The sequence below is a fragment of the Mangifera indica genome, chromosome 20, assembly GCF_011075055.1.
Source record: "Mangifera indica cultivar Alphonso chromosome 20, CATAS_Mindica_2.1, whole genome shotgun sequence".
NCBI classification, from domain to species: domain Eukaryota; kingdom Viridiplantae; phylum Streptophyta; class Magnoliopsida; order Sapindales; family Anacardiaceae; genus Mangifera; species Mangifera indica.
This window is the reverse complement of record NC_058156.1, coordinates 4,493,874-4,520,740: the sequence shown is the minus strand read 5'-3', so window position 1 is coordinate 4,520,740 and position 26,867 is coordinate 4,493,874. Positions and strand designations below refer to the sequence as shown.

Genomic DNA, 26,867 nt, shown 5'->3' with positions numbered 1-26,867 from the left:
AGGTTTCACGGTTTTCATGGAAGGTTAAGGATAAGGAAAAAATTATATTTAATATTTGTTACATGGGTATAGGATAAGCGATGATGGTTATGCACATATAAATCTCTTAAAAAGTGAATATTTCAATTAATAACTTTGAAAATGAAATGAATACTTTTATGTAAAAGTCAAATTATTCAGAAAAGATAGTTGATAGTTAAAAATTTAAGGTGAAAAGGCTTATTTCGATTGACAATAACCACAAATGACAAAATGTAGTAGAAAAGAAGGCAGAACTAGAACCTTTTCACAGTGGAAATCCCCCTCGTTCGTAAATTACAGTATACTGGTGTACATAATCTCGATGAAGACCATATTTCAAATTTCTAACAAAAGTCTTCACAAACACAACTCACAAATTAATCATTTTATACATTAAAATTTATACATAGAAGGTTAAACTAATATTTAACACCCGCAGGTATACTCGAGGTCATTTATGTCTTTTGGCTTGGATTGTGTACATTTACCTTTAAGCATTGTTGTGTGTAAAATTTGGCATGCACAGTCATGTGGAAAGGTCACATGCCCGTGTGTAACTTGGCAAAAAAGGTAAAATAGTATTTTCTCATTTGGTGCATGTTTTTGACTAAGTTTGACAATCTACACACTTGTGCATCGTTTATGTATTTGAATATTGATAGAGATGCATTTCCCAAGGATTTCAAAACATGTCTTTATTATATAACAGCACACACACTCATGTGCCTTAACTACACACTCGTGTACTACTGTCAGAGGTGAAAATAAAAAGGATTGAGAATGCATTTGTCTAAGAGTTTTTACCCTAAATTTTACAAAGAATACAAAGAGAAAAATAGAGATTTGTGAGTCTTGAAAGTCGTGAACATAAGAAAGGGATAGAGGATAAAAGTTCACATATTATTTATATATGAACTTTGTCTTAATGGAGCGTAAATTCATATGTACATGGATGATTCTATGTTAAAGGAAAATATATGATTTGATCAGTGTATCAAAAGACTGATAATTGAGATATGGATATACTTTTATATTGGTATGATGCAAGAATTGTGAATTTATGTTGAACATATGGTTTTCTTGTGGATGAATTCATGATTTTATTTTGTCGCTTGGAATGTTGGTGATTTACATTTATGTACATACATATATGCTTCTCAAGAATCGAAAGATAAGGATATAAAAGGTTTAGGCATGGAGGTAGTGATATATGGAAAAGAGTTGGATCAAGTTTATATGGAAGTATGCATATAAGCACTATTGTTGATTGTAGAATGAGACTTTATCCTTTGATTATAAAGTTTATATCGAATCGTTGACAAGGTAGAAGCAATCATTATATGGTTAGGGAAATTGTTGTGTTTTTTTAGGATTGTGGATTTGTGAATAGAAGGTTGTAAAACATAGAGGAAAAACGAAATTCAAAAATCTAGAAAGTTGGTGCTACATGCCTGTGTATGGGGAATACATGGTCATATGTAGTTGGAAGAAGTTCTCCTTATGTAGAATAGTGCCATGAGAGTGTGGATTTGGGAATAGGTACACACCCGTGTGGTATAAGACACACGATCATATGTCTTACCATAAAAATACAAACTCGTATATAAAGGACAGACATTTGTGTATGTTTGGAAAAATCAAGAATAAAAGGTATAAAGAGTTAGTAAAGAATTTATAAAGTTTTGAAGTGAATGTAGGCGCTTACAAATGAGTATTCTACCCCTATAAGGGAGAATTTTGAGGAAACAAGATGTAAAACCCTAGCGAAGGTTATTATGGGTATGTCTAATTGTGTGGATGACAACATGGACCTCGACTAGAGCGGTTCTAAATCAAAACCTAAAAACAATGTATCACATATAGAGAACCATCGAGCGGTGTGCAATGTGATAATGAAAGCATCAGGGTGAGTCTGTGTGACATTGATACCTTTGGATGATTTTGCACTGACGATGGGCGTTCAAGTGTAACCTCTTATAACCAATAGGTGTGTTATAGAAAAACAACAAGAGTTTTCCTATTTTATAAGGACTTGGGGAATTTTTATTATGCTCTGTAACACTCCCAATTAATAATTCATACAAATTAATCCTGTCAACTGACTAGATTTTCATCAACTTGATCACAATTAATGGAATACATAAATAATAGTAACCACCAGAAAAAATTACCACCCACAGGAACCTTATATCCAATTCCAACAATTTTATATATACATACATACATATATATATATATGTATGTATGTATGTATATTCCCCTGAGGATGTACTAATCACTATATAGATATATATGCACATCAATACAATAACCACATATATACATATAGGAACCAAAATATATATACATATTCACCAATATTTATATCAAGTATATATAGATACATATATTCACATATATATCAAAAATATATAAATTGACAAAAATATAGTGTCTTCCTCTCTCAGCCTCATGTCTCGCTAGAGCTCCCCTAGAACCTCTTTTGTAACTTTTTACTTGTAAAATATAAAATTATATGGAGTGAGCGACTACAGCTTAATAAAAAAATCATATTAAATACTCAAAACATTTCATATCAATACCAATTTTTTCCATACTCAGCGTGTCAAGAGTAGTCACATACAAGATAATTTACACATAACATGCATTAACCATATATCATAATTCTTTTTATTCATATATTTATTCTTTTCTTTACTATGCAAGTATAATTCACACGTTATGATTTATGCATGTATGAGTATCATGACTTTTCTATTTTCTGATCGTACATCTTTATCACCTTTTTATCAACCACATAAGCTTGCATGCATGATTCTAATGCAAATGACTTTCGTAAAACATTTGCTAATTTTTTTTTTTTGTTTATCAAATATTTTCATTGACCAATTTAGACTACATATGATAGTACTCTTAGTCACTATCCAAAGTACAATCCTCTCTTACATGCAATTTTAATCTCACATTACACTATTTTTCTTTGTTATCCATACATTATAGCTAACATCTTTCTTTACTGTCTACATAATACAATTGACATATTTCTTTTGTTGTCCACATAATACAACTCTTGTGTAAGGGATTTTTTTTCCTTTAAGCATGCTTTCTGCTTTCTTGTATCGTATGAGTATTTATAAAATTAAAAACATTTGTTTTCCATTTTCTAAAAACATGCATAACTTAGAAAACATTTTTCCTCTTTCTTTATTTTTCTGAAAACATGCATATGTGATGAGTCCTCATGTATACATGTATAACCATAATATGAAATATGCATATTTATTTTTTTTCCTCATTTTTTTTTTATCCTTATTAAGCATCAAATTATTTTCTTATACATTTATATATATCTCATGCATCAAATTAATTTCTCTATATTATTCTTACACATATCATACACATAATTAAACAAAATTAACTTACATCACATAAAATAATGCTTTTACCCTTTTGAGTGAAAATTACATGCGTACCCTTAGTGCAAATTCTTCCATCAATTCATCATTTCTCACATACTCAACACACAAAATCCACTAAGCTAACACTAGGAATATGAAATGTCTAAAATACCCTTATGGCGTAAAATTACATCATGAGTCCTAATGAATTGTTTTATTCTTTTAAGCATAAATCACTTAATTCTAATACTCTACACACTTATACAAGTAAAAGTTATTTGAATAACCTAACTCAAATTACTTCAAGTATGTAAAGTATGAAATTCTTACATTTTTTTTGTTGATTGGTGATTTAGGCCTATTCTCCTTCTTTTATTATTCTTAGCAACCTTAATCATCCGAAAAAATAATCATCAATTAAAACTCTAAACTTGACATCTTTTAAAAATTAAACTTTTTACCTTATAATTTACCAAAATGGACAGATTTATAATTTTTATAACTGAAGACTTTGAAAATTAGTAGTTTAACTAGGTTTTTTGGTAAAGTTTTGCTTTAAGCAAACCTTAGTGAAATTTCTATGGAGAAGTCTCAGTTGAGAAAGAAGAAAGTGAATAGTAATCATTCAATTTACATCATTGTCTTTATAACCATTTTGGACTAATTTATCTTTAGCCTTCTCAAAAAATGATTATTATATCACCATACAATGACCAAAAACCCTTAACACCATCTATAATTCTCAGTGTGTCATTCAATTTACATTCTCATTTTGTCCCTTAAATTCTTCTAAAATAACCATTTTACCCCTTTTAAAAATTATTACTCATTTTGTAGTTTTTAAAGAATTCCTTCACAATTTCTTTAAACAACAATTTATAAAATCAACTTTAGAGGTAATTTTGGAAGTAGAGTTTACTGGCATACCTGAATCTGAGTGTTACACAAAGCATCTAAGATGCATGTGTGATAGCAAAAGAGACCAGAGGTCTTACTGCCTTTATGATATGGTATCCATAGCCTTGAGCCCGGACGACATATGCATTAGGTGCACTTTATAATTGACATTTGAGATGTCTCATGCTTTCACCAAGCATCTAAGATGTTGATATACACTATATGACATTAGTCATTCAAGATGACACCACTATTATGGGTTAGGCGTTGGGCGCTAAGATGTTTCAGATTAGCATTGGGGATGCTGAATAAACATTCGTATGGATATGTGGATTATGAAAACAAGACACATGATTTTTGTGATTATTTGAATTTGCTTATTGAGAGATTATAAGATTTTTTACTTACTGAGTGTATTTCACTCACATTTTCTATTTATGTGGTTTTACAAGTAGAGTTATGAAGTAGTAGGGAGGTAGCGGGGGAGTCAATGGGGTCAGTTTGTAGAGGCATATGTAGGCAGGGGTAATACTGTCATTTTTCTTGATTGAGTTTTTAATTTGTTTAGAGATGTATTTAACTATTCATGCACATTTGATTTCTTGAGTTAGTGTATAAATTTTATTACTTGATTTTCTAAATAATAATGCACTTTTAGGGTTGTAGGACATTATTAAATGTTGCATAATTTGAATGATTTTGAGTTTATTAACAATTGCTTTAAAATTTAGTACATCTATTCTGATGTATATTTCATGTAGGGGTATGTATCTATAAAAGGGTGTTACATAATATAAAAACCCAAAATAATTACATTTCTTTATAAGAGAGAAAAATACATGGAAACGTATATATATATATATATATATTAAAACCACACCCTAGGAAGGAAAAAAAACAAATAGTCACCCAACAAAAAGAAAGGGCAGCTAAAAACTAGGTACAAGTCGTACAATGAAAAGCTAGGGAAAAATAGATAAGAATAGCAAAGACTTAGCAAGAAAGGGAACCAAAGAACTTTCCTCCTATCGAATAACTATGTGATACCTACAAAGATAAAGTTCAAAAGGATAAGCCAACTCAAAAGCCCCATAACAAACAAAATAAACATGTCTAGCTACAAAATGATTACAAGATAAACCAAGCCATCAATCATGGAACAAGGAATCTAAAACACCAACTCATAGTAATCTATGGTAATTGGAGGAGAGAGTAACTCCAAGAAAAGAACATAACAAAAAAAACAAAGAGCATTCCAATGAAGATTTAACATAGAAAAGGAAAATCAAAAAGAGGAACAAGGACCAACCCATAGCCACAATAGAGAGTAGTGACAAGACTTCTCAAATAAGGCATAAAATTGGACTTGATATGAGAACAATGAAGCGTGCATCTTAGAGCATAACATTTGTTATTACACATAGAGTAGCAAGGGAGCATAACTAAACAAAAGTCTTGATTATCTTTAAAGAGACAAGCAAAGCTGAGGACAAGAGCCAAGAGCAAGAGACCTGGAGCAAGTAGGGAGGCCAAAGTAAACCAACACACAAAAAGGAAATCATACACTAGAGGAAGGAACAACCAACAACCTCTACATAAATCAACAATGAAATTATCTAATAAAAGCAATGAGCTTAATCCAATAAGAAAGAACTTGAGCATGCAAGTTGGAACATATAACTGACCATGCATGAAAAGCAGTAGAGAACCACAACTAAGGGGAAAGCCAAGGATGTCAATAGGAGTTACGAAGCAAACGGACAAAAGACACCTCTAAACGTTATAAGGCCTGACAAAGCACAAGAACCAACCTAAGCTATGGAAAAGAGACAAACATAGGGGACTTGGACAAAAAAAGGTAGACAAAGTGAACCACCATAGGAAACAAATAGTTAGTAAAACATCCAACCTTTCTTCATTATAGCATACTAGAATGCCACCGCCATCACTTGAAGATGCAATTCAATATAGACCAAGATTAAGCAATTTGTTCATTCTCCACAAATTTAGTGATTTTTAATAGGTCCAAAGCCTTATCCCAGACTATGGATTTAATAGATTTAACCATAAGGGACTAATTTCTTCTTTCATTAGAGAATATCCTTTTATTCCATTCCCACAAAATATGGTAAATGGTGGCACCCAAACTGATTTTATGGATGGTGTGTTTCAAATCATTTGGAGTCTAAGAGAAGGCTAAGTGGTGGACATAGTCTGATAGAGGCATCGTGGGAGCATTGAGCCATCAAAGAGATCTGCTACACATTCCAGTTGGGCCAACTACGAGGAGCAAAGCTAAAAAGGTGTAACAAGCCTTAGTAGGGCTTATGGTGGGCTTAGAGACTAAAACCAGCTCACTCGAGGATGATTGGATGCTTAAAGGAGCCAACAAAGAGGTCAACCCAAGCCCATAGATAAATTTAATCTAAAATGCATATATAAACTTTGAACAACTATAAGTTTTGATCCAAAAGGAGTTACAGGGCTTGTAACTTGTCAATAAGAAGCTCGTTTCAAGCTATATATCAATAACTTGATATGCACAAACCTCCCAACATATGAGAGAAACCTACTTTTCCACTAGAGAATATGACTAAGGATCTTATCAATAAGAGGTTTGCAATCCACTTTCCTTAACTTGATAATAATAAAAGGAACACCTAAATACTTAATGAGGAGGCATTCAATGTCAAACCCCATAATTCTAGCAATATTTCTTTTCTCCTCATTACAAGTGCCTACAAAGAAAATCTGACTTTTAGCAAGGTTAGTATCAAGACCAGACCAATGAGAGAAAATATCAAAAGTATTCTTCAAAAGGGAAATCGAAGTCTTATTTGCCTTATAAAACAACATTAAGTCATTAGTAAAACATAAGTGACTTATTTTCTTCTTCTTGCACCTTGAGTGAAATAAGAAAGAAGGGTGTGTAGCCACATGCTTAAGTAAGTCTGAAAAGACTTCCATGACAATGATAAACAAATATGGAGAAAGAAAATCACCTTACTGAAGCCCACAGTTACCATTGAAAAAACTAGTTATCTTGCCATTAAAAGCTATAGAATACATAGGAGTTGAAATGCATTTTTTGATCTAATTGACCAAAATAGAGGGAAACCTAAACAGGGATAAAATAGAGAGGAGAAACCACCAATCAACACAATCATAGGCCTTTCTAATGTCAATATTGAGAGTGTAGTCTATGCTTTTATTAGAAGCCCAATGGTAGTTGAGAAGCAAACTTTGGCAGAGGAGAATGTTATCTCCAATTTTCCTACTTTTCACAAATGCTCCTTGTGCACGGTTAATAAGGTTAGACAAGAAAGCTTTAATTTTATTTACCAAGATTTTTGTAATGCATTTGTAGATAGTATTGTAGAAAGAAATAGGGCGAACAAGACTTAGGGATTTGACCACTTCTCTTCTTCAATGTCTTACAAAGCATTCTATAACAACCAATTCTGATTAATTTGTTAAACCACCATCATCACTTACGACTATTTAAACAATGGATATAACACCAACTGCAGTTATGGTTAAAACAACGCTAAACATCTCTTACTTTAAAGTAAACGCACTATTCCCATTAACTAGCAATACGCATTTCATGTTTGAGGTGTAAAACCCAATGCATTCTAATGCCATCATATTTACTTAGCATGCCTGCTTTTCCTTATGAGTGGATTGATGAAGCAATATTCTAGTATTGAGAGATGGTGATCTATGATCTAATCAATGCTCACAATTTAAATATTTTCTTTCTTAGGTTGTACTTGATTCCCTTATTTTGCCTTGCTTTGCAATATTAGATAGATGTGCATCTTAGGTCTTTCTTAACTAGTGGGCTACCTTTCATATGACTCTATATCTTCTACCTAGAATCTAGAATAGGGTATATGGATCTAAACCAATTTACCTATACGATGTCCTCTAGTCAATTTGAGCATCAGTCAACACATAGATTTGCACAACCATTGATCAATTTAAGTTGGATTTTAGGTGTTTTCATATCAAAAAACCACCAGAGAATGAGAGGGTGTCGGTGGTGGGGTCAATAACACATAAAAAATGGGTCATCAGAAAGAGAGAATGTATTTTTTGAGGTTTAAGTGTAATGTATTAAACTTTAAAAAAGTGTTTGTTAACATTAAAATATGAAAAGCTTAAATGGTGGGGATGAAAAAATAGGTTTTTAAAACTAAGTTATTGAGAAATTATCAATTTTCAAAACTATAATGAAAAAAAGAATAAAGTTTTCTTTTTTTAAAATAAAATTATTAAATTATATTTTTATCTTTAATATTAACAACAAAATTTAATACAAATTAGATAATAAATGAGTATTTAATTTGTTAAAACTTAACAGATAAAAATTTGTGGAAAATAAGTCTCCTGGCCTTTATGTCATAACTCTTTTATTTGTGTCAGCCCAATAAAGGTTTATCCAACCCAAATCTAACATTTGGGTCACCTTCATTCAAGCAGCCAAGAGCCCCAGCCAAGCTCATATGCCAACACAGCCTACTATGTCAGGCCACTTTGTAGGAGATAACAATTGGTGCCTACCACAAGCCAGTCATGTAGCCCTATGTGTAAAAGATTTTCTAGTGAGGCCAACATGCAGGCAATGTGTAGAAGGTAGCAGAGATGTAGACAAAGTGTGCAGGATGAAGGCAATGTGTAGTTGAACAGACATGCAGACTATGGGTAGCAAGTTATTACAACTAAGCACCCATGCAAGTAGTATGCAGAGGGTCACGCATGCAGTGTACAGAGGACCATGCATGCAGTGTGCAGGAGCCTGACAACCTAGAAGGATGAAACATGTCCTATCACATTTGTATATACCAATGTACTTTGTCATTTTTTGTAAGCCTTTACCTATAAAAGGGCATACTTGTACAACACAAAACACATAAGGAATACAAAGCATTTTCTAGCATATATTGAGCTCTCTCTTCTTCTACCTTTATATATTCTTTACTTTGTATGAATTAACTAATTTTGTGCTTTCGTATATTTTCAATAGACAACAATGTTTGGACATTTAGGTTGACTTAGTGCATATTGTCGCCAAGTGTTGCATAGGACCATCATGTAAATATAAGCCTATGACAAGTGGTATTAGAGCTTTCAACTGAAGATGACGAGATCTGGAAAAGTCACCATTCACGAAGGCCACGAGAAGGAAAGGAAAACACTAGATACTAGGAAGCATTGCAAAGAGAAGTCATGGGACACCGTCTTAGACATGAACACTAAACTCGTAAGGTTGAAGCTAGGTTTTCGAGACAAATTCAACTAAGTAGGGGAACTTGGTGAACGCACTGAGAAACTAGAAGGTAACAAGGAGAAGTTGCATGAGGAAACGTAGGGCACACTCAATGTCATCACCGAATCATTTTTGAACCAAGGTAACCGACTAAGAGACTCTCTTTTTACTACTATTGATGTTTTGCATGATGAAGTGGTAGCTTTAAAAGAGAAAGTTGCAATGTTAGAAACTGGGTAGGTTGAGATGCAAGGCGACTGGGACATTTGCAAGATAGGTGTAGCACATAGAAAAGCTTTTGTAGCACCAATCACAACAAAACTTTCCAAAACTAACAAACCCATGCCAAAGGAGTACAAAAGGACTAGAAATACTACGAAAATAGATAATTTCCTATAAGGTATGAAGCAGTTCTTCCACGTTGTCGGTGTTAAGGAGGACACCGATAAGATTGACCATGTTGCACTTTACCTTGATGACACTGCTATGGTTTGGTGGCACCAAAGACACACAAAAATAAAACGGGCAACAGTAGCATTGCATCATAGAACGAGTTCAAAGGTGAACTCAAATGACAATTTTATCCAAAAATTGTTAAGTATAAGGCCAAGGCCAAACTCCATTGACTCACACACAGAGGTAATGTGAAAGCCTATGTCAAGAGGTTTTCTAAATTACTACTAGAAATCAATAACTTTTTTGATAGCAAAGGATTGTTTTGCTTCATGGATGGGCTACAACAATGGGCTAAGGTCGAGATCCAATAGAGAGGAGCTCAAGATCTCAATGCCTCCATACCCATTGAGTACAGGAAACTAGAAAAAAGTAAAGACTTGAAGCATGTTAAGGGCAAAAACGGAGATCGCCATTATTCCAAGGATGAAACCTAAGACTAACGCAAGCACAAAGGCAAGGTGGTTCAGAAGGATAAAAAGGACCAACGGGACAAAAGTCATTAGAGAGGGCTACCAAAGTGCCTCTTGTGTGACAGGGTGTATGTAGTCAGGGAATGTATGAAGAGGGGCAAATTGGCAGCCCTCATAGAGGATTGTCCAGACCCACAACCATAGTAAAAAACCTACCTAGAGTCACTACAAATTTTGAGAGCCATCAAAGCCAAGGTAAATGTGCCAAAATCTGAACAGTGAGGGAGACTATACGCGATAGCCCAAATCGAGGACTAGGAGGTGCACGCCTTTGTTGACATGAGATCATCCTATAACTTCATAAAACAAAAGAAAGCTAACCAACTAGGCCTCTGGTATAACCAGGGACAAAGATGGCCTAAAGCAGTCAACTCCGCACCAAAGGCAATGTATGGCATTGCATAAGGAGTTCACGTGCGTTTGGGTGGATGGTATACTTGATTTTTTTGTTGTTCCCACGGATGATCACCCTATTATGCTTGGTATGAAGTTTGTGGATTAGGTCAAGGCAGTGCTTGTTCTTTTTGCCAACACTATGATGATTCTAGATGAAAGAAAACCCAACATGATGCCCCTTTCACGTTGAGCTGAGCAGAACCTCGTGGTCAAAACCCTTTCAACCTTGTAATTCATGAAAGGCCTCAAAAGAACGGAGCCTATATTCCTTGCAACCCTTAAGGAAGAATCATGCCATGAACAAACTGACCTACCTGCAAACATCCAACACACCTTAGAAGAGTTCAAAGATGTCATGTCGCTGGAATTGCCCAAGCACTTATCGTCGCAATGGGAAGTTGATCACCACATTGAGCCAGAACCTGGGACCAAACCGCTCGCTATTGTGCCTTACCAAATGACACCTCTTGAGTTGGAGGAATTAAGGAAACAACTCAAGGAGATGCTAGATATCGGGTTCATTCAACTATCAAAGGAACCCTATAGAGCACCAATGATTTTTTAAAAGAAGCATGACATATCCCAAAGATTATGTGTTGACTATCGAGCTCTCAACCGTATCATCGTTAAGAACAAGCATCCAATCCTTCTCATTGCTAACCTTTTCGACAACTTGGAGATATCCGTTAGTTCACGAAGCTAGACTTGTGCTTCAAATACTACCAGGTCAGAATAGCTTAAGAAGACGTGCCTAAAATGACGTGTGTCACTAAGTATGGGTTATTTTAATTTCTCGTAATGCCTTTGGCCTCAATAACACCCCCACAACCTTCTACACTCTTATGAACAAGGTCTTTCAGCCATTTCTTGACCACTTTGTCGTAGTGTATTTGGATGATATTGTAGTTTACAACAAAACACTGCCCGAGCACATCTAACACCTTCGACAGGTTTTTCAAGCATTATGGGACAATCAACTCTATGTCAAGAAGGAGAAATACACCTTTGCACAGAAGAAGGTGAGCTTTTTAAGGCATATTGTTGGCGTTGGGACATTACGCATGGGCAAAGCCAAAATACAAGCCATTTAAGATTGGGCAGCACTAAAAACTATACCTGAACTGAGATTATTTTTGGGGCTCATGAATTATTATCGTAGGTTTATCAAGAGCTATTCAACCAAGACAACCCCTGATCGACTTACTAAAGAAAAGGCGTATATGGGACTAAAGTGACAAATGTTAGAGGGCCTTTCAAGCCTTGAGGCAAGCAGTGACAGAGGAACCGGTGCTTGCACTCCCAGACAATTTGAAATCGAAGTACATACTAATGCTTCTGATTTTGCTATAAGTGGTGTTTTGATGCAGAAAAGACATCTCATCGCTTTTGAAAGCAGAAAATTGAATGAAACAGAGTGTCGCTATACTATCTGGGAAAAGGAAATGACCACTGTGGTGTATTGTCTATGCAGGTGGTGACACTACCTACTAGGTTCAAAGTTTGCAGTCAAGACTGACAATATTGCCACAAGTTATTTTCTCAAGCAAAAGAAGCTCACACCCAAACAAATATAGTAGTAAACCTTATTAGCTAAGTTCGATTTTGTGATGGAGTACAAACTGGGTAAGGCTAACTTGGTAACAGAGGCATTGAGTAGAAGGGCTGAGCTTGTTGCCATCATAATGACATGATGAGGCAGACTGAGGAAAGAAATCATCAAAGAATGCCATGATTCCATATGGTAGGACACCCAGGATCACAATGTACCCGATCACTCATTGAAAATTCTTGCTATTAGCCACAGATGTGGGATGAAGTGAAACTCTACGTGAAAACCTGCCTTGTGTGCTAACAAGATAAAAATAAGCAGAATCATCTCGCAGGACTACTACAACCCTTAGCTATCCCCCAGAGCCATGAGAGAGTGTCTCAATGAATTTATTGTAAGTTTTTCAAAGGTCAAAAGATGTAGCAAGGTTTTAGTTGTGGTGGACTAATTTAACAAGTATGCCATTTTCATTCCTGCACTAAACAACATTGATGGGCATGACACTGCCTAGCTTTTCTTCTGACATGTAGTGAAGTATTGGGGACTATCGAAGACCATTGTGAGCGATTGAGATGCCCGATTTACAGGTCATTTCTAGGTTAAATTATTTAAAATTTTATGGTCCATTCTTAGCTTTTCAAATACTTTTTACCCTCAAAGTGATGTGTAAACCAAACACATGAACGCTTTGTTGGAAATGTACTTATGCCACTATATGAGTGCCAACCAGAAAGACTGGGTTAAGCTACTAGACATTGCCCAATTTTCATATAATCTACAAAAGAGTGAATCCATAAGGACCAGCCCATTTGAGCTTGCAACTAGGCAATAACTAGTGACAATATAAACGTGGGCTACCTCATATGAAGGCAAGGCCCCAAAAGCGTTCCAATTCACCAAAGTATGGAGAGAAAAGGTAGAATTAGGAAGATCGTGCTTGACCGAAGTAGCCAAGAAAATGAAGAAGTAGGCAAATAAGAAAAGGAACTCGTGGCAGTTCGATGCAGGAGACTTAGTGCTAGTAAAACTTCTTTCTCACTTGTCTAAACGTACTTAACATTTATACAAGGAACTGCTTTGAAGGTTCGAAGGCTTGTTTCCATTGAAATTAGAATTTCACCGAATGCTTACCGGGGGAAGCTCTCTCTTTACTTAAAGCTTCACCCAACCTTTCATGTTAGCTTATCGAAGCCATTCTAACTAAATAAGTAAAACCCCAACCAAAGTGAGTCAAGCCGAGCCCTTACAGTTGTCACTGCTTCCCATGAGTAAAAAGTTAAGAAAATTCTAGCTCATAGGTTCAAGCCCAAAAAATACATCAAGAATACTTAATAAAATGGAAGAGGCTTTCAGATTCCGAAGTAGGTTGGGAATTGGAACTTGACCTATGACAATTTCGGGATAAGATTGAAAAATTCCACCAAAGGCTAAACCAACGCAATGAGGGCATTGTGGGATTGAGTAGGGGAGGGTGTCACAACCTGCTTATTTGCATCAACCCAATTCCAACATTTGGGCCACCTTCATTCAAGCAGCCAAAAGCCCAACCAAGCTCATGTGGTAGCACAACTCACTATGTCGAGCCACTTTGCAAAAGATAACAACTTGTGCTTGTCACAAGCTAGCAAGGTAGTCATGTAGCCCTGTGTGCAAAAGACTTTCTAGCCAGACCAACATGCAGACAATGTGCAAGAGGTAGCAGACATGCAAACAGGGTGTACAGGAGGCTCTGTAGTTGAGTAGACATGTAGACTATGGGCAGCAGACTACTGCAGCTAAACACTCATACAGGAAGTGGGCAGAGGGCCATGCATGCAATGGACTGAGGACCATGCATGCAATGTACAAGAGCCTGACAACCTAGGAGGATGAAACATGTCTTGTCACATTTGTATATACCAATGTATCTTATCATTTTCTGTAGGCCTTTGCATATAAAAGACCACACTTGTACAACACAAAGCATATTAGGAATACAAAGCATTTTCCAACATATATTGAGCTCTCTCTTCTTTTAGCTTTTTGTGTTTTTTACGTTGTATGAATTAACTAATTTTGTGCTTTTGCGTATTTTCAATAGGACAACAACATTTGAAACATTTAGGCTGACTTAATACATATTGCCGCTAACTGTTGCATAGGCCCATCACGTCGACATAAGCGTGTGACATTTATATATCAACGAACCAGTACAACACAAAACAGATATTCTCTCTCATAACCTTTCTCCATTCTCAAGAAACTGTAACTCACTGGCTAACCGAGTCACCCATGGATGGCCAAGATGGAACTCAGGAAGCTCACCTTCTCCTCGCACACAAGCGTCTCCTTCTAACTCATCCAGATGTTCAAGACATCGAGAAGGTTCGTCTCAAAGAGGAAGTCTTTGCTATGCTCAAAGCCGACGGTACTTAATTCGCCTGATGCACTTAGAGTCTCTTACATTTTTTCCGAGTTTCTATTTAGTTTTTGTATCACATTTTAATTTGTTTTTTTCAAATGTAGATATGGCTTCGTTTTATGAAACCATAGCGGCAGAGTCCGTGCTGGCGTTGGATCAGAGCGTTATTGGCACGATGCGTGCGAAAATCGAAGAGGAGATTAAGAAGCTTGATGAGAAGTGAGTTATTTTTACAGTGCTTGTTTTGTTTGATTGCCCGAAATATTATGTTTTGGGTTGATGCGACGATGCAATCATTCATGCTGTTGGTGGTTATCAATGCTACTGCAATTTAAAGTAGGGAGATTGGAACTTGAAGTTTGAAGGGACGCATTATTTTGATGAATGTTTTGATATTATGTCCTCCAGTGACACTGCTTGATTCTCTGTTTCATATATATATATTTTTTAAATTGCAGCATGCATGCCAAATTTTTTGCAGTTTGATGTGTTGACAGAAGTTGAGAAAAATATGACTAGTACTGGAATTTTTAGTGAGGAGAGTTGTTGGGAGATTTTTCTCATTGTTCTTAATGGCTGTGTGCATTATTAAAGAATCAATAAAAGACTTGCAGTTAGGTGTTTTATAGTTGGCTTATGAGAGAGTTCTAGAGTTTTAAACCTTATGAAATGGTTGGAAGTCTTCTGTGGGCTTGGATTTCACATGAGGAAATAAAGAATTAATTGGATCTTGTTGTTACTCTGCTGGAATTTACTAAATTGGATTAGAGGATCAATGGAGCATTTGACGGGTGATTGTCTTTACAGAAGGTTTGTATCTGGCTTCCATTTTAATTTTTTTAATTTATTCTCTCCTCTGTATTCCTCTTTCTCCAAATTTTGTAATCTGCCCTTGACCTGAGGAGAAGGGTTCTAGGTTACAAAATAATATTTTGTTTTGAAATTGTGTGGCCAAGTCGTTTTCTGTGCTCTAGTTTTATTGATAGCAGAGGTCAACATGAATCCTCTCTCTGTGTTCACACACCAACACATCTCTCCTCCACCACCACACCGCTCGCGCCCCCCCCCCCCCTAAAAAAATAAAAATTCTGTTGCTACTTTACATTTATTCATCTGAGCTAAAATTTTACAGCTAAAAAAATGCTTAGTTGTTTTTGGGATCTAAAATTATATCATTTACTGTTGGTTGGTAATGAGGAATTTTTGTAGCTCTGATGGAAGAAAACAAGAAATAAGTTGATAACTTCCAAGATATAATGATATTAAATTTTCATGGTTCCTTCCATATATGGTGTTACAACTCTTGCTGTGCTTCTATTATTTGGTTGGCTCATGTCTTGTAATGTCATACAATAATTTTCTTTATAACAGAGATTTTTTCTTTTCAGAGGCTAAATTTGTTGATTTTGTTTGTTTTTGTCTCTCGAAATTATAGAACATGTCTTTTCTGAGCTTATTTGGTCATGATAGGTTTTTGATAGTGATAATAACAAAATATGTCTTTGATTGTTAAATTTTAGTTACAGGTGTTTGGCCGACTTCTAGTTTTGCTTGATTTATGTGTTTATCTATGATTGAGTCTCTTAATTTTATCAAAATTTGAAATCTTGGATGGCACTTGCAAAACATCAGCTCAAGAAATATTACTAAATTTTAGATGTTGCAAATCCAGTATTGAATGGGATATATTTCATGGATTTGAAAGCTTGACCAAACATACCATAGATGATAGAAATATTGTAAATTGAGTCAGTGTTGGATCTTGTGGGTTAATTATGACTGTTGCTTGTCTCAAACCATGTCAAATAAGAGCCATCTTATGGTTCAATTGGTTGCTCTGATTTGAGTTCTAGTAAACACAGAGCTGGGTAATCATTATTTTGGTTGCCTTTTACAGGATTGCTGATGCTGAAGAGAACTTGGGAGAAAGTGAAGTTCGTGAAGCTTGTGTAGCTAAGTCATTATTTTACATTCAAATCGGTGATAGGGTATATAAGCATTGTGGCATTACTTTTTGTAGTCTTTTATTCCACAATTATATGTTGTTTTTGCATTTGTAGTTTTTACTCAAAATTTTTGTTCCATATGAACCCAGGAAAAAGCTTTGGAACAACTGAAGATAACGGAAGGCAAAACAGTAGCTGTCGGGCAAAAGATGGATTTGGTGTTCTATGCACTGCTGCTTGGATTTTTCTACATGGATTTTGATCTTATTTCCAAGAGCATTGATAAGGCCAAGAAGTGAGTCATGAATATTTTACTAGAGTTTTCATTTCCCTAAAGTACAGCTCATAAGTCTGATTATAACTGTTTGTTTTATGACGCCAGCTTGTTTGAAGAGGGAGGTGATTGGGAAAGGAAGAACCGTCTGAAGGTGTATGAAGGCTTGTACTGCATGTCCACTCGGAATTTTAAGAAGGCAGCCAATTTATTTTTGGATTCAATTTCAACGTTCACAACTTATGAGCTTTTTCCCATATGACACCTTCATATTTTACACTGTTCTTACAAGCATTATATCCTTGGACAGAGTTTCCCTGAAGCAAAAGGTATCTGGGGTTATGCACCTGTGTTTATGCTGTGAATTCTTGGTTTTAGTTGTTCTTTTAGTCAAATGGCATGCTTATTGTCAATGTTGCTAATTCAAACTAATGCTGCAGGTTGTGGATGCTCCTGAGATCTTGACAGTGATTGGGAAAATCCCCTATCTTTCTGAGTTCTTAAACTCTCTTTATGATTGTCAATACAAATAATTTTTCTCAGCTTTCGGTTAGTGGAGGTCTAATAATTTTTGTTTCTCAATTTAATTGAATGTCTTCAAAATCGTGGTTGTTCTTGCTTATCTCTGAATTATATTGCCACTTTATCACCTTTGAATTTGTGATGTAATGATTGACCATTCATCAGGTGTCTGAATTTATGTTCTCACAGCTAGGCTTTATTGCTTTTATTTCTAGCTGGCTTAACAGAGCAAATAAAATTGGACCGTTATTTGTATCCCCACTTCGCTATTACATGAGGGAGGTCAGACCTGTTGTTTATTCTCAATTTCTGGAATCCTATAAGAGTGTTACTATTGAAGCAATGGCAAAGGCTTTTTGGGTAACTGTGGAGTTCATTGATCTGTGAGTATATAATTGCATGAATTCATGTTTCTTTATAGATATTTTTTTAAAGGAAAAAAGAAATAGATGGTTCCTTCTGTTGTGAGGTCCTTTAAGCATAACCATTTTATTCCTCCAGGGAGTTTTCACGGTTTATTGCAGCTGGGAAGCTTCATTGTAAGATTGATAAGGTTGCTGGTGTTCTTGAAACTAACCGCCCAGATGCAAAGAATGCTCTTTACCAAGCAACGATCAAGCAGGGAGATTTCTTATTGAATCACATCCAGAAGCTTTCTCGTGTGATTGATCTATGAAATTGGTTGAGGCATTTCTTTAATTTTGAAATGATGCTGAAATGTGTGATTTACACAGAAAAAGAGAGTAGGGACACATTCATGTTGGATTATCATGATACTAGCTAAGATGTCCAGTTTCTGTTTTGAAAATTTACTTAGAAATACGGCTGATTAAGCTGTCATTATCCCGTTTGTTATATTGCTCCTTTGAAGTGATTTTTTCCAGTGCTCGAATGCATGATATCCAATTATTTGGATAGACTGCTTAACAGGGTTTGGCTTGAGTTCATTAGATTAAAATGGGGCTAGAATATAAGTAAACCTCACACAAAGTGCTGGAAATTTTGATGGAATTTAATATGCTGAAGGTTGAGAAATTGAAGGCTAAAGTAGTGGCTTTGAAAGGTGAAAAGTTTAGATATATAGTGAAATCTAACGTGAAACTCAGTATCTTGTTTCCCTTTGCAGTATAAAATAAGGTTTCTCTCGTTTTTAGACAAACCTTGACCTCTCACTTTTATAATCCCTAATAGGTTTTCTCTCAGTCTTTTAAGTGATTTTTAGGGTTTATTGCGGTAGTGTTGATATCAATATCTTCTAACATACGATACATATTATTAATATAGATCGATATATTTTTTAGAAAAAATGATGATATATTAGGTGTATATATGAAAAATTTTAAATTATCAAAAGTGATATTTTTGAAAATAATAATGTGTCAATTAAAGTTTTTTATTATTTTATTAATATTTTATAATTTTATTTTTTAAAAGTTATATGTTATGATGCGATACTTAATACCCGATATAAAAAATTTGGTTTTTGATAAACGATACGATATGTAATTCAATTATTATGGGCTTGATTCAATTTGTTAGTTTTTAGTTGTATTTTAGGAAATAAGTATTTGCACAAATCCTTATATACTTGACTGAAGAAGGTGAATTTATTTAAGAAAATTTTGTGTTACACAAATCTCAATTTTCAACCTAAGTTTGCTTATCGGTTTTTTGCTCATCATATTGAAGGTTCTTTTACTCTCATTCTTGAGTGGATATATATATATTTTTAACATGTTTGTATTTTAATTCTATTGTTTATTATATATGGTATATGAACAATGTTATGTGTATACACTTATGATACATAATTTAGTATACAAATAATATGTTATCATGTGATTAATGTTATTTTATCTTTAATTCAAAATTATCAAAATTACATGATGACATATCATATGTATATTAAAATCATATACAAAAATTATATTAGTATATGTTTTGTTATAATATATGTGTGATCATTAACAAAAATATTATCAATAGTCTTTAAACAAATTTGTTTTTATTAATTGTCATATTTTATCTCATTGTTAATTTTACTATTGATTTAGTTGTGGAAAAGCATTTGATTTTACCATGCCTAAAGGTTTGAAATCCACGTGGAGTAATGCTATTCAGTAATGGCATTAGTGAAATTTGAATAGTACGATTTACATAAATTATGTATAAGAAGACTGAGCTTTAAGTGGGATCATATATGAATTTCTAGATTTTTCTGAGAATTATTTATTAACTACTACTAAAAAATTTGCTGCCCCACTTCATAAATTATTTATGAACCATCACAAAAGCACTTCATAAATCAAGTTTAAGGGGCCTTTGTGGGCAGTAGAAGAATAGGTGATAACATTCTCCTTTGCCAAGAGCTGATTCATGGATACATCAAAGACAAGGATAGAAGAAGATGTGTCATAAAAGTTGATTTGATGAAGGCTTATGACATGGTAAATTGGAAATTCCTTCTCGTGGTACTCAAGGCAATTGGTGTGCATTCAATCTTTATCAATTGGGTGAGGGAGTGCATCTCCACCCTTTCTTTCTCGGTGAATTTGAATGGAGAGCTAACGAGTTTTTTTTTTTTCCAAAACAAAAGAGGTTTTAGGCAAGGGGACCCTATATCTCCTCACCTTTTTGTTATAGCCATGGAGGTGCTTTCTAGAATTCTTGCAAGGGTGGCTAATCATAAAGACTTTGAGTTCCATTGGAAGAGTAAGCCTAACAAGATTACTCACCTTTGTTTTACGGCTGATCTTATCTTTTTTGCAAAGTAGAGAAGAAACCTATAGCTTTAGTAGTTGTTTTGGAAAATTTCATCATTAGTCTAGGCTCAAATACAACAATGTAAAGAGCAATGTGTACTTATCTAGGATCTTCCATGAAGATAGACAAAGATATGGTCTGATCCTTGGTATGGGGGAAGGTACTCTCCAATTCAAATACCTTGGAGTCCCTATGATAAATTCCAAGCTCTCCTATAATGATTGCAAGCCTTTTTTGGAGAAAATGTTCAATAGAATAAACTATTGGAAGAGCAAATTCCTCTCATATGCCAATAGATTAGTCCTCATCAAGATGGTTCTCTTTAGTATCCAAACATATTATTCTATTATTTTCATCCTCCCCTCAAAGATTCATAATGAAATTGATAGTAAATTGAGAGATTTCTTTTAGGTGGGTGTAGGCCTTAATAAAAGTAAGGTCAAAGTAGCTTGGGAAGACATTTGAGTCCCTAAAAAAGAAAAGGGATTGGTTCTCATGAGATGCAAGGCTTGGAACAATGTAGCAATAGCCTGACATGTGTGGAATCTTACCCAACCCGCAAGTCCTTCTATATGTGTGAATTAGGTGAAAGTGGTCAGGTAAAGAAAGAAAAGTTTTTGGGAAGTTAAAGCCAATAGTGACTCTCTTGGACTTGGAGAAAAATATTGAAGATTAGAAAGGAGCTTTGAAAAGACATAAAGATTAGAGTAAGCAATGGAATGGGCACCCATCTTTGGTTCGACAATTAGCATAGTGAAAACCTCTTCATTAAGAAGTTTGGGGAAAATACAATCTATGATTCAGGGCTTGGTTGCTATACGAAGGTGAGTTTCATCATAGATGTGAATAGATGGAAATGGCCATGTACTAACACCACTGAGCTTATGGAAATAAAACAAGGAATGACGAGCAACCTTACTTGTGGAGATGACACAACAATTTGGATGTTAAATGCTTCAAGGGCTTCACTTGTATTAGTGTGTGGGAGAAATTTCGAGTAAGGAAGAATCTAGCACCATAACATAAGATAATATGGCAAAAGTATTCTATCTTGAGACAAACCCTTATTACTTGGATGGCTTTTTGAAGATGCAATAAGGGAGTAACTAATTGGAAGCTAGCTAAAGATTTTCTACTCTGGGGGCAACTTTGACTGCTGATTGTTTCTCGCAAGTACCATCTTGATTTGTTATACAAAAAAAATTTCAGATTATAGAGTGAGAGAGAATATTAAAGTGAAAATATGAGCACGAGTGTAAACATGTGAGCGAGCGTGTGAGGATTCTTATTTATAGACACCTTTTGTTTTCTGAAATTATAACATGGTAGAACAAAAAAAATACCAATTTTGTAGGAGATTAGGGTAAAACCAAGGGTTTTACAATGCAAGTGATCCAACAACAGTTTAAAAGATTTTTTCATGTAATAGGGAGTGTTAATGATAGATTGGAGCAATGGTAGAGTGATAGAAGGGGAAGTAGTATGACTAAGGGAAAAAGGAAAACACTATTGGTGAGGGATGAGGATAAGATAGTTACTGACAGTGAGGATGATGAAATTAATGATAAGCAGAACAATATAAAAAGTAACGAAGTCCATAGAAGTCATAGAAACAATATGTATAGGGAGAATAGGTAGGGTGATAGTAGTCTCAGTAGCATTAAAATAAAAATTCAACCTTTTCAGGGTAAAAATGATTCGAAAGCGTACCTAGATTGGGAGCGAAGGGTAGATCAGGTTTTTGACATACATAGGTATTTATAGGAGAAAAATGTGAAGTTGGCTACCATAGAATTCACTGATTATGCCAATATTTGACGGGACCAGTTACTAAAAAATAGACGTAGGAATTTAGGTAGACCTATAGATACTTGAGATAATATGAAAAGTATAATGAGACAACGTTTTGTTCCTAGCCACTACCATAGGGATTTACTTCAAAAGTTACAAGGGCTTAGGCAAGGGACCAAAAGTGTGGAAGACTATCATAAGAAAATAGAGATAACTATGATTAGGGCTAATATAGAGAAAGATAGGGAGACCATTATGGCTAGATTTTTAAATGGGTTGAATAGAGAAATAACAAATGTGTCAGAGCTCCAACACTATTTAGAGTTAGAGGATTTGGACCATATGGCAATGAAGAGAGGGAGACAATTACAACGGAAGGGTAAAAAGGATGTAGGGTCTTATTCTAGTTCTTGAAAGTTGAGCATGTCAAAAAAAGATGATAACCCAACTTTTAAGCTAAAAATTGAGTACTCTAGACCTAAGGAAGAGGAGTCTAGCCAAGAGAAACCACTAAAGAGAAACAGTGAGATAAAATGTTTTAAGTGTTTGGGTAGGGGTCACATAGCCTCTCAGTGTCCTAATAAAAGAACCATGGTGCTGAGGGAGGATGGTGAGTATGAGACAGAGGAAGAATCTAGTGATGAGTCTATGCCACCATTAGAGGATGCTAGTGATATAAAGTTGGAGTATCCAGTAGAGGGTAAGGCATTAGTGTCTAAGAGAGCTTTAAGTTTACATTACAAGGAAGAAAATGATAAGTAGAAAGAGAATATTTTCCATATTAGGTATAATTTGAAGGGTAAGGTGTGCACTTTAATTATAGATAGGGGTAGTTGTGCGAACGTAACCAGTACCAAACTTGTAGAAAAACTTAGTTTACCTATAATCAAACAACCTAGACCTTATAAGCTTCAGTGGTTAAATGATTATGGAGAAATTAGGTTGAATAAACAAATGGTGGTGGTCTTGTCCGTGGGTAAGTATCAAGATGAGGTATTGTGTGATGTAGTACCCATGCATGTTAGACACATCTTGTTAGGAAGATCATGGCAATATGACAAAAAGGTAACAAAAGACAGATTAAAAAATAAAAACATATTCATGATTAACAATAAATTCATCACACTTGTACCATTGTCACCAAAATAGGTTTATGAGGATCAAAAAGAAGAAAGATGAATGAAGAAAAAAAAAGAAAGTGAGAATGAAAACAAAAGAAGAGAAAATGTGAGTGATCATGAGCGAAGAAAAAGTAAGGTAAAAAAGAGGAGAGATGAAAAAAAGGGTGAGCAATTCGGCCATGAGAGAAAAAACAAGGAAAGGAAAAAATAAAGTTTTTATGGGAAGATCAATGATGTGAGGGCTGCTCTTGTGACTAAAGAATATCCATTATTGTTAGTTTACAAGGAAAGTTTTTTATCTTTCACTAATGCTGACAATTCTTTTCCTAGTGTGTTTGTTTCTCTTTTGTAGGAGTTTGAAGATGTATTCCTTAAAGAGATTCCTGATGGACTACCTCCGATTCATGAGATCGAGCACTAGATCGACTTCATACTTGGAGTGGCAATACCCAACCGACCAGCCTATAAAGGTAATCTTGAGGAGACAAATGAGCTTCAAAGGCAAGTAAAAGAGTTGATGAAGAAGGGATACGTGAGAGAGAGCCTGAGTCCATGTGTCATACTAGTGATTCTAATGCCTAAAAAGGATGGGACGTGGAGAATGTGCATTGACTGTAGAGCTGTCAACAAAATCACTATAAAGTATCGCTATCCCATACCTAGATTAGATGATATGCTTGATGAGTTGTCTGGATCATGTATCTTTTTGAAAATTGATTTGAAAAATGGGTATCATCATATTGGATGAAAGAAGGCGATGAATGGAAAACTGCATTTAAAACCAAGTATAGACTATATGAATGGTTGGTAATGCCATTTGGGCTTACTAACATACTTAATACATTTATAAGGTTAATGAACCATGTCTTGGGTGTATGTTCTTAGGATTTGTGGTCTCATCTCAGGTGATTAAGGTAGATGAAGAGAAGGTTAAGGTTATCTGAGAGTGGCTAACGCTTATTTCTGTGACTAAGGTTAAGAGTTTCCATGGTTTAACTAGTTTTTATAAGAGCTTTGTATGAGACTTTAGTACACTAATGACACCATTAACTGAAGTTATTAAAAATAATGTAGGGTTTAGGGGGGGTGAGGAACAAGAGCGTGCATTATTTACATTAATTATGGATAAGTTAAGTTTCGCACCATTACTTGCGTTACCTGATTTTTCTAAACCATTTAAACTTTAGTGTGATGCTTCAAGTATTGGTATTAGAGCTGTTTTGATGTAGGAAAATAGGCCCATAGCATATTTCAATTAGAAACTTAATAAGCCTGCTTTGAAATACCCTACTTATGACAAAGTGTTATACGCTTTGGTAAAAGCGTTGGAGACGTGGCAACATTACCTTTGGCCACGTGAGTTCATCATTAGGACAGATCATGAGTCCCTAAAACATTTAAAGAGATAAGGTAAGTTGAACAAGAGACATACAAGGTAGGTTGAATACATTGAAACTTTTCCTTATGTCATTCATTACAAGCAAGGTAAGGAAAATGTTATGGTAAATATGTTATCATGCAGGTATACTCTAATCTCGACTTTAGATGCTAAGTTACTTGGTTTTTAGTAGATAAAGGATTTGTATGTGAATGATTCTAATTTTTCCAATATTTATGAAGCTTGTAAGAAAACTACATTTGGTAAGTTTTATAGGCATGATGGTTATTTATTTTGGGAAAATAGATTATGTGTGCCTATGAGTTCTTTACATGAATTGCTTGTGAGGGAAGTATATGAGGGTGGATTAATGGATCATTTCGGTATAGCTAAGACTTTAGATGTATTACAACAACATTTCTTTGGCAACATATGAAACGAGATGGAGAGTGTATTTGTACTCGTTGCATTAAGTGTAAACAGACCAAGTTTAGAGTCTTACCCTATGGTTTAAATACACCTTTACTTATTCCTACTATACCTTGGGAGGATATTTCTATGATTTTGTTTTAGGGTTACCTAGGTCTAAAAGGGTAGTGATTCAGTTTTTGCCATGGTTAATAGGTTTTAAAAAATGGCACACTTTATTCCATGTCAAAAAACCAATGATACAACTTACATTGTTGATTTGTTTTTCAGGAAGATCATGTGTTTGCATGAAGTTCCAAGGAGTATTGTATTCGATTGTGATGCAAAGTTCTTAAGCTAATTTTAGAAGGTATTATAGGGTAAGTTAGATGCTAATCTACTATTTTCTACAATGTGTCACCCATAGACGAATGGACAAACAAAGGTAATCAATAGAATTTTATCTCAGCTATTACGTGTTGTATTAGAAAAAAACTTGAGAACTTAGAAAGATAGTTTGCTACATATAGAATTTGCTTATAATAAAGTTGTGCATACGTTTACTGGTTATTCACCTTTTGAAGTTGTTTATGGTTTTAATCCACTTACACCTTTGGACATGAGAAAGTTATGCAAAATATTGGGAGGAGAACTGAACAATATGCCAAACAAGCTAACAAAGGAAGACACAGGGTACTGTTCTAACCAAGTGATTGGGTTTGGGTGCACATGTGAAAGGAATAGTTTTTATCCCAACAAAAACCTAAGTTACACTTGAGGGGAGATGATCCATTTTAAGTCTTTAAGCATATCAATGATAATGCCTACAGATTGGATCTTCCAGGTGAATATAATATAAGTGCTACTTTTAATGTTTCATTTCGATATAACTAAGACTTTAGATGTATTACAAAATCTAAGTTACACCTGAGGGGTGGATTAATGATCTCATCATCAAACTTATCAGCCTCTCTAATAGGTTTGGTGCACTTACTACCCTATCTTCCTTCCCTTCTACTACAAGTAATGCATAAACCGAGTAATGTTCAAGTATGATCCTCTTAATTTGGCTACCACTTAAAAACAAGTTTTCTTTTTTATTTGCTACTTCTTTTGGTAAGTGGTGGAATTGATTTAGACTAAGAGGTGCTAAGGTAATAAGTTTTCCATTGAACTGAAATCCCTATCATATTGCCAAGATCTCCCTAACAACAAATGATAAGCATCCATGAGAATAATATCACACAAAACCTCATTAATGTAATTCTTGCCAATAGAGAAATGTATGATTACTTGCATTGATACTTGAAGACTAGCACTATTGCTTAGCCATTAAAGCTTGTACGGGTGAGGTTATGATGATGAAGGTAATCGATGCTTCTCCAAGTGTAGTAAATGCCACATTAGCATAACTCCCACTATCCTCTATGATCGAGCATACTTTGGTGTTGATGGTGAATCTAGCTTGGAAGATGTTGAGTCTTTGATCTTTATTGGGGTTGTTTTGGACATGTAAGGCTCCCATAAGTACCAATATATTGCCATTATCTACCTCCTCTATCACTTCCTCTTCTTCTTCACAATTGGCCAAGTCATCATGCTTTTCATCATCCTCATCTTCTATGCCTTGATAAGCCTTTTCAATCTCCCTAAGTGTCATCACCTTTCTATTAGAATAATTGGCTTGGAAGTGTCCATAATCATGGCATTTGAAGCATTTCTTGTCTAGTTGGTTAGATCTCTTCGAGTTTGGTCTCTCCTTGGGTTGTTTTACTACTTCCTCCATCCCCTTGTCTTTAGTATT

At 34.9% G+C, this 26,867-nt stretch overlaps 1 pseudogene; it reads left to right on the top strand.

The window, feature by feature from the left end:
• The first annotated feature begins 14,623 nt into the window (after positions 1 to 14,623).
• Positions 14,624 to 18,457, top strand: LOC123204267 (annotated as a pseudogene).
• Positions 18,458 to 26,867: the final 8,410 nt, after the last annotated feature.